This window comes from Alligator mississippiensis, chromosome 8 (assembly GCF_030867095.1).
Source record: "Alligator mississippiensis isolate rAllMis1 chromosome 8, rAllMis1, whole genome shotgun sequence".
Lineage (NCBI taxonomy): Eukaryota > Metazoa > Chordata > Crocodylia > Alligatoridae > Alligator > Alligator mississippiensis.
Genome location: NC_081831.1, coordinates 21677135 through 21685810, shown reverse-complemented (window position 1 = coordinate 21685810; position 8676 = coordinate 21677135). Strand labels below are relative to the sequence as shown.

The following is an 8676-nucleotide window of genomic DNA, read 5'->3' as shown; positions in this document are numbered from 1 at the left end:
CTGCATGCCTCAAAAAACACTCCAGTACCCAGTCCGCTACCTTGCTGCTAAAAGTGGCAGCAGTCCGACTTACAGGGTTTGAATTACACTTTGACCCTTGGGAGGGAGGAGGGACTGCAAAAATAATTGGGCTGCCCCTCACAATACCCTAATGAAATTGGAACTCCTCCAGGTTATGTTTTCAAAACTTACAGGGGGGGATCATCTCTTATGTGGGGGCTAAGCCCCCCTGAAATTCAAACCCTGCCTACCGAGTTTTCACCAAACCCTGACCCATCAAAGATGCAGAGACCTAGCACGTTAACTACCTCCTACTTCTCTAACGTGGTCCTGGGTATGACCGTGAACTGCATCCGACTAGAGGGTTTGATAGCAATATGGTGGGACAGCTCCTACCAAATACCACAGTGTTGCAACATCCAGAGTAAGGTGAGTATAGGGCGCCTCAAAACCCTGGCCCTTGCTCCTGGGTTGGAGTCAGGCTATGGGACATCACCTGACAAAATGCACCCTCGCTGAGGGCCGAGGCAGTCGGTGGCTCTAACCCGTTTCCCTCTGGCAGCAGCTACGGCCATTGAGACACTGATTGTCTGGACGCAGCCTGGCCTTCAGACTCCGTCTCAATGGTCTGAAGGGGGATGGCTGGTCTGGGGCAGCCCCACCCTCTTGCCCAGGTGGACACATTGGAGGTCTCAGTGAGGGCTGCAGGACTTTTTTTTTTTTAAAGAAATTTTTCTAAGACAAATCAAGTCCAAATCCATGAGTCAGTCCAGAACTATAAGTGTCCCTACAACCGGCCGACATCCTCCATCCCCACCGGGGGCTTCAGATATTTCCAGTCTCTTGGCAGGTGTCCTACGTGCAGGCCCAAGCCCGGAGCCTGGATGCCCCCGGGTTCCGCCTGCCCTCAGCCACACGGCTGCAGGAGCAAGCTAGGGAGGAGCCACCCATTTCCATAAAGAGGGCTTTAACCCCAACCCCTCGGCGGGTCCTGAGCAGTGCTCCCGGGAGCGCCTCTGGCAGACGGCCGCCCCGGACCCAGACGCGCGCAGGGGCTGGCTCGCTCCCCCCGCCCCACGCCACAAGGAACCCGAGGCAGCGCCAAGGCGCCTGCGCAGCCCTTCTCGGGGCGGGGCTGCCTGCCTTTCCGGAGGGTGCCCTAGGAGAGAGCCAAGACAGCCTCGTCCCAACCCGACCCCTCCTGCCCGAAGTGACTCGTACAGCAGCTGCGGCGAAGGAGCCGGGCAGCCGGCGGGCCTAGGCGTGCAGCGAGCAGCAGCACAACGACCCGCTGCCAAGGCGAGGGCTCCGCCCCATGGCTCCTCCCGCCTGGCCCGGCCCCGTCCCTGTGACGTCACGGCGGAGGCCCCGCCCCGCGGCTTGTCGTCACGGCGCGGCCCCGCCCTCCGCAGTCCCCGGATGAGGCAGGGCTCGGAGCCGGGAGCGGTCGGGGCGATGGTGCTGTTGTGACAGAGGTGAGCGGCGGCTGGCTGGGACAGCTGTGGGTGGCGGCGCCCGAGCGCGGGGGGCGGCGGCCAAGGGGGCACCGGCGGGGGTCGGGGCGGGGGTCGGGGCGGAGGGGCTGGGGGGGGCGCGGGGCCCGCTCCTTAGCCCGCTGCGGATTGGATGTGAAGTGACAACGGGGCAGGGCCCGCCTCCTCTGCTCATTGGCGGGGAGCGGAGCCTGCGCGGGCGCGGATTGGGCGAGGCGCTGTCAGTCCCCGGTGCCCGGGTCGGCCCCGCCCTTTCTGCTTTCCCGGCGGGGCTGTGCTCCCCCCGGGGGAGGGGGGGGCGCCCCGCCGGGGCCTCCCCGCCTCGTGCCCTGCGTTGCCCCGCCACCGTCCCCGAGACCCGCAGCGCGCCCCGGGCCCGCCGCCCCTCTAGACAGGGGGCAGAGAAGGAGGCCTTCGGTGCCTCGGGTCGTAGCTTCTGCCAGAGAGCGACGGGGCTGTACCCAGGTAGCGAGGTTGCCTGGTAAAAAGACAGGCCCAGACCCTGCGTTGGGCTGGGCACCCGGAAAATCAGCTCTGTCCTTCGGACCTGAAACCCTGGGGGTGATATAGGACGCTGGCCTTTGCAGTCTCGTCACATGTGTTTGACTCACAGCCGGCGTGGTGCTGCCGTGGCAGGCGCACGGGCGCAGACAGGCTGTGGTCAAGCATCCAGGCAACAGTGGGCAAGCCCCGTCCTCGTGCTGCTCCACCGCGACTGACTGATGCAATAATGAACGTAACTCATCCTTTTCACATAGCACAGCAGTTAAAAAAAACCCAAACTCTATCCAGTGTGACTAGACTTTTCTAGCATGTTTGACATTTATGGCTGGTGAAGTGTTTCTGAGTCATGGCATTGCTTTTCCTTTTCTTTCCTCTTTTAAACTTGAGTTTATGAAACGTGTTGCTGGGTTTGCCATGGAATCTGTCTGTCCTTAATCTTCTGTGTTTAGGGAAAGGGAGGGGCCTGCAAAATGTTTGCTGTCAGATGGTTGCTAGGATACATAAATATATTCATGATGTCAAATGCATTTTCAGCAAATTATTAAAAATAATATTTTTGTTCCATCAGAGGAAAGAGCAGATTTAGGAGTTTAGCACACGCATCAAAAGAGTATTTACTAAAAGGGTATACGATGGTTCTGTTAGTGTCATAAATGTAGATCTTACAAATGAACTCATAGTCCTTGCTGCAGAGATTTTAAAGGAGAAGGTATAACAGATCCATTAGGGAGAGATCAGTCAGCACTTTGAAATTCTTTTGATAAACCATCTTCAGTCTTCTCCCCACCTACTCACATTGCTGTGTTCCAGCCACATCCTTTGAAGCAGGACTATTGCAGCCTGTCTGTTGACAAAGTTTCTTAATCAGGAGTTGCTACTATGTTGCTATTACAGTTTCTGCCCTTTCCTTCATGTCTTTGAAGCAGACTGTTTTCTTCGTTGCACATTGATATCTGCTCCCTGAGTGAGACATCTTTAATTGGATTGACACTTATAAAAGGGAAGTTTACATTATTGGCTATCAGCTTTTTTTGGCTGTTGTAGCCAATAATGTTCTTTGATAATTATGCCTCTGGATGCCTGGGTTTCCTTCTCTGGATACACCCATATCCCCTCACTGGTGGGCTGGGCTGGGCTGGGCTGGAGTGGAGCAGCTACTGCAGTGTCCTGGGTGCTGGTATGGTGCGGTGTGGACTGTGGGCTGGGGCCAGGACAGGTGCTGTAAAAGGTGCCGAATGCTGCAGATATGACTGGGACAGGGAGGGACGGGTAGAGTTGAGCTGCCTGGTCCAGCATGACCCAGTCCACATTTAGTATCTGTTATTGGATTGGTATTGGCTGATATGGCTGGTTAATAATTGGCTATCCAGTATTGGCCAAGAAAATCTTTATCGGTGCACCCCTAGTTTTAAATGCATTGAAATATCTCCGAGCAGAATGTTTTATATATTATAGGATTAATTTCCTACAGCTGTAATTGCAGGGTTTTGTTTTTTTTTTTGGATCTTTTAATTCAACGCAATCTAATGGTCACAAACTGTTAAGAACTTGATCTTGTTTAATAAAAATACAGAATTCACATTTTGTAAGTGTGACGTTTACAGGCTTGACATCTATGAAATGTTTGCTCTTAATGGTTTAGTTTACATTAGTATTGAAAACTATGGGATGGTCCAGCTTGTCTAAAATGAAAGTTTTATCTATCTAATCAAGTTTATCTGACAGTAAATGGAGTGTGAGCATCTTGAGAAAAAGATTGTGATTTTAAGCAGGAAATCATAGAAGTCGGGTCGGAAGGGACCTTGTAGATCTTCAGGTCCGACCCCCTGCCTGGGCAGGAGGAAAACTGGGCTCAGTTGACCCCAGTCAGGTAGGCATCAAGCCGCTTCTTAAAGACCCCCAGGGTAGGAGCCAGCACCACTTCCCTTGGAAGTTGGCTCCAGATCCTAGCTGCCCTAACTGTGAAGTAGTTCTTACGGATGTCTAACCTAAACCTACTCTCCAACAACTTGTGGCCGTTATTCCTTGTTATCCCGGGGGGCACTAGGGGAAACAAGGTCTCCCCCAAACCCTTCTGGTCCCCCCTAGTGAGTTTATAAATGGTCACCAGGCCCCACTTCAACCTTCTCTTGTGAAGGCTGAACAGGTTCAGGTCCTGTAGCCTCTCATTGTAGGGTCTGCCCTGCTGTCCCCGGATCATGCGGGTGGCCCTCCTTTGGACCTTCTCAATGTTGTCCACATCCCTCTTGAAGTGGGGTGCCCAGAACTGGACACAGTACTCCAGCTGCGGCCTGACCAGTGTCGCGTAGAGGGGGAGGATCACCTCCTTGGACCTACTTGAGATGCACCTGTGGATGCACGATAAGGTCCGGTTAGCCCTGCTGACCGTGACCTCGCATTGTCGGCCCATGTTCATCTTGGAGTCAATGATGACTCCAAGATCCCTTTCTGCCTCCGTTTTCTTAAGGAGGGACTTTCCCATCTTATAAGTGTGCTGCTGGTTACTACTGCCCAAGTGCAGCACCCTGCACTTGTCAGTATTGAAACGCATCCTGTTTTTGTTAGCCCACCCCTGCAACCTATCCAGGTCTTTCTGCAGTCTTTCCTTCCCTACTAGTGTGCCCACCTCACCCCAAATTTTGGTATCATCAGCAAATTTGAACAGGTTGCTTTTCACTCTGTCGTCCAAATCGCTGATAAAGAAATTGAACAGTGTGGGCCCAAGGACCGAGCCCTGAAGGACTCTGCTGCCCACTTTCCCCCAGGTCGAATATGACCCATCCATCACCACCCTCTGAGTACGACCCTTCAGCCAATTTGCAATCCATCTGACTGTGTAGGCATCAATGCCACAGTCACCTAGTTTTTTAATGAGGATGGGGTTGTTGACAGTGTCAAAGGCCTTGCTGAAGTCCAGAAAGACTACATCCACGGCGACACTTGCATCCAGTGCTTTTGTGACCTGATCGTAAAAGGCAATCAGGTTGGTCTGACATGACCTGCCCCTAATGAAACTGTGCTGGTTGCCCTTGAGCATCATCCCCGATGCTGGCCCATCACAGATGTGCTCTTTGATGATCTTCTCAAAGAGTTTCCCCAGGATTGAGGTAAGACTGACGGGCCTATAGTTGCCCAGGTCCTCCCTCCTCCCTTTTTTAAAGATGGGGACCATGTTGGCTATCTTCTAATCATCTGGCACCTGGCCTGAGCACCACGAGCGCTCGTAAAGCCGTGCCAAGGGCCCTGCAATAACCCCTGCTAGCTCCCTCAACACCCTGGGGTGGAGAGCATCTGGACCTGCTGATTTGAACATGTCCAGCCCCTCCAGAAGCACTCTAACCCGGTCCTCCTAAACCTTAGGTCTTGAGGCGTTCCCCTTGAGTCCGTCTTGAATCACGGTGGGGGAGTCCCGGTCCCTGCACAAGAAAACGGAGGTGAAGACTTTGTTAAAGAAGTCTGCCTTCTCCTCTGGTGCAACCACCAGATTGCCCAGCGTATCTTGCAGGGGCCCCACATTTCCCGGTGCCTTCTTCATCCTCCCTATATATTTAAAAAAGGACTTTTTATTATCTTTGATCTTGGACGCTAGTCCTAGCTCTATGTCCGCCTTAGCTTTCCTAACAGCCCCTCTACAGGCTCCAGCAGTGGAGGTATACTCTTCTTTGGAGATAGCCCCCCCTTCCACCGGGTATACACCGCCTTTTTGGCAACCAGACATTCCCGGGCGTCCTTGGTGAGCCAGGGAGGCTTTTGGGCACTCTTGCCCCCCTTGCTTCTTGTTGGGATCTTCATCCCTTGGGCCCTGAGTATCGTCTCCTTAAGGAATGACCACTCATCTTGGGCACTGAGTTCCCCTGCCCTCGAGAACTCCAGCGCCTCTCCCACCAATCTCCTCAACTCGTTGAAGTTGGCCCTCCTGAAGTCTAGGGCTACCGCCTTGCTGCAGGCCCTTGTCACCCTGAGCTGGATGATGAATTCCAGCAAGCGATGATCGCTATCACCCAGGTGGTCAAGGACCTGGAGCCCCCTTACCAGATCATCGCCTGTGGCCAGGTCCAACAGGGCATTTCCTTTGGTGGGACTGTGCACCTCCTGGGTTAAGTGGAGGTCCTGTATCTCCTGTATCCTGAAATGTTAGTTGCTGCAGAAAAGGGTGACTGTGCAAACAGCTTGAAGTAAAAAATAGCTAATATTTACAAAATACAAGTATGTGACCTTTTAAAAGATAGACTCATGGAGTAATAGTGCTCTAAGGGAGCTCAAGAGGTCATTTAGTTTCCTCCCTGCTTAGGCAGGATCACTCTTATCTAGAGTGTCCTACACAAGCTTTTGTCTAACCTTTTCTTACAACTATGCAAACTACCCTGTCGCACAACTACCAGCCACATTGCCCCACAACATCAAGACCACCCTAACTTAGCATAGGTAAAGCAGGAGGTTGGGGGCTGCCAATGTGACTCTGCTGCAAGCATAGGAAGTGGCTGTTAAAATACACTTGAGAGTTGCAAAGAAAAGGGCTACAGAGAAAGGCAACCACTGCAATCTGCCCCCTCCCCCTTGTAGCCTATGCTGTTTGGCTGTAGGGCAAAATTTCTTTCTGATCCCAAACGTGGCATTTGGTCTAATCCTGAGTGGAGGGGCAAGACTCCAGGGTAGATAAAAATTCATGATTTAAAAAACAAAATCAGGTTTTTTTTAGTTGGACTTTTAATATTTTTATCTTAATTATAATTTAGCTTTCCTTTTTAAAAATAAACCAGCTTTAAAATGAAACTTGAATTCAATACAGCATATAGGCTAAGGTATATAATTAGTATAATTTATTAAAATAATTTAAATAGTATGTTGAGTCAGTGAGCCTCTACTAAAAACTCTGGAGTTAAAGGCTGATTTGATTCTGTAAGAATGAGTGGGGAAATGTGTAACTTTTGAGGCTTAAAAAGATGGCACATTATTTCATGTATATGGGGCTTGACCCTGCAAGGGATGCAGGGTCTATACTACTGGACACAGAGGATCAGCAAAGTCATTGCAAATGTTGAAACCTGGCCTCTGACTCAAGCAGACACTATCATGTGCATTCCTTGATCAGGATGATCTACCGAGCCCACCTTGTATATTCTCCAGTAGTTCTCAATCTTTTTTGTACCAGGACCCAGTTGTAAACATCAATGCCCGTCCCAACCCAGTGCCCTCATTCCTGACCCTCTGCCCCCAGGTCCCAGCCCCACAGTGTGTTGGATAGGGGGGTATGTGGGACATGGAGAATAGGGGGGCAAGCAGCCCCTCGCAGGCTAGAACTCTGCTAATCTGCAAAGGAAAACCCACAGTTTCTCACGTTTTTCTCTTTTTTTTTAAAGTTTGTTGATCCATTTTTAAAGTTTGTTCATAACCCTTTCATATATTTTTGCAATCCACTTTTGGGTCACAACCTACAGGCTGAGAAATGCTAGCTCACTGAAAAACAACCATTTGCTCAGTAACTGCAAACTCCATGCTTCTGAGTACTTTAGTTAAATGACCTTTCTTGGTCCCTTTGCAGGTCTACAGAGATGTAAATTTTGCTTTCTCAAGCACTCTATCTGTATCTCTAAACTAAAATACTGCAGTACACAAGGCCAGGGGGCTACAATAGCAGATATCATGGATTATTTTTTGGGGGGGATGGGGAGTGAAGGACATGGTCAGTTATATCACAAGGAAGAGTCTTGGTTTGTTGTTAATTTCTTGTGCAGAGGAGGGAGAGGGAGCAGAGTAAGGAGCAGTGTGTGCAATAGAAAGGACCAATGCTGGGCTCAAGGCAGTATAGGAAAAGGAATAGCATTTTGTGGAACGTACTTTAGTCTTGATTTCCACACCTGGAAACTGCCATGGCTGCAGATCACAAAAAAGACCTTAGTTAGGAATATTTTCAAGAAATTCCTGTCCCAGTGGGGGAAAAATAGAGGAACACATGCCAAATGAAACAGTGCAACAAAGAGATGCAAGGCCTGGTGGCCTGAATGAAGTAACGTTATGAAAAATGTTTCTCAGAAAGCAGTGAATTTGAAGATGGTGATGTGGAGCTGTCTGAGCCACCTGGATCAATTGGTTAGTAAACTTGCTATCTTTGAGCCATTCTTATGGATTGCCTACCATATATTGTAATGCTAGGAAATAATAACTTTGGCAATGTTAGTTATTTTGGGTGGATTACTTATGAATTTCAAAATGTTTGTGTTCAAAATCTAATGAATATGCTAATTTGTGGGAGTATTTATCAATTATATATTTTTAATATTACCTCTGCACTTCTGAAATGAGTTTTATTGCTCAGTGTAAGGGGTAGCAAGAGGTTTCTACAAGTATGTCAGTAACAAGGGGAAGATAAAGGAAAATGTGGGTCCCTTACTGAATGGGGGAGGATGCTTAAAAGACTGGGGGAACTGGGCTTATTTAGTTTAGAGAATACTGAGAGAGATTTTAATAGCAACCTTCAACTACCTGGGGGAGTGGGGGTTGGAAGAGGGTGGTGGCAGATGACTGAACAAAGAGCAATGGTCTCAAGTTGCAGCAAGGGAAGTTTAGGCTAGATATTATAACTTTCTCACTTGGAGGGTGGTAAAGCACTGAAACAGGCATGCAGAGAAGTTGTGGAATCTCCATCCCTGCAGGCTTTTAAGACTTGGCTAGACAAAGC

General features: G+C 50.0%; 1 protein-coding gene across 4 annotated transcripts in view; it reads left to right on the top strand.

Moving 5' to 3' along the window:
* The first annotated feature begins 1337 nt into the window (after positions 1-1337).
* NDEL1 (nudE neurodevelopment protein 1 like 1) overlaps positions 1338-8676 on the top strand; it is a 62017-nt gene continuing 54678 nt past the window's right edge. For 2 of the 4 annotated variants that reach the window (XR_002089770.2, XM_006277039.4), the window contains exon 1: positions 1339-1475. The gene's annotated coding sequence lies outside the window, so the exon portion shown is untranslated. Of the gene's footprint in view, positions 1476-8676 lie in introns of all 4 variants that reach the window. The other 2 variants (XR_002089771.2, XM_019485709.2) reach the window with 2 other exon arrangements.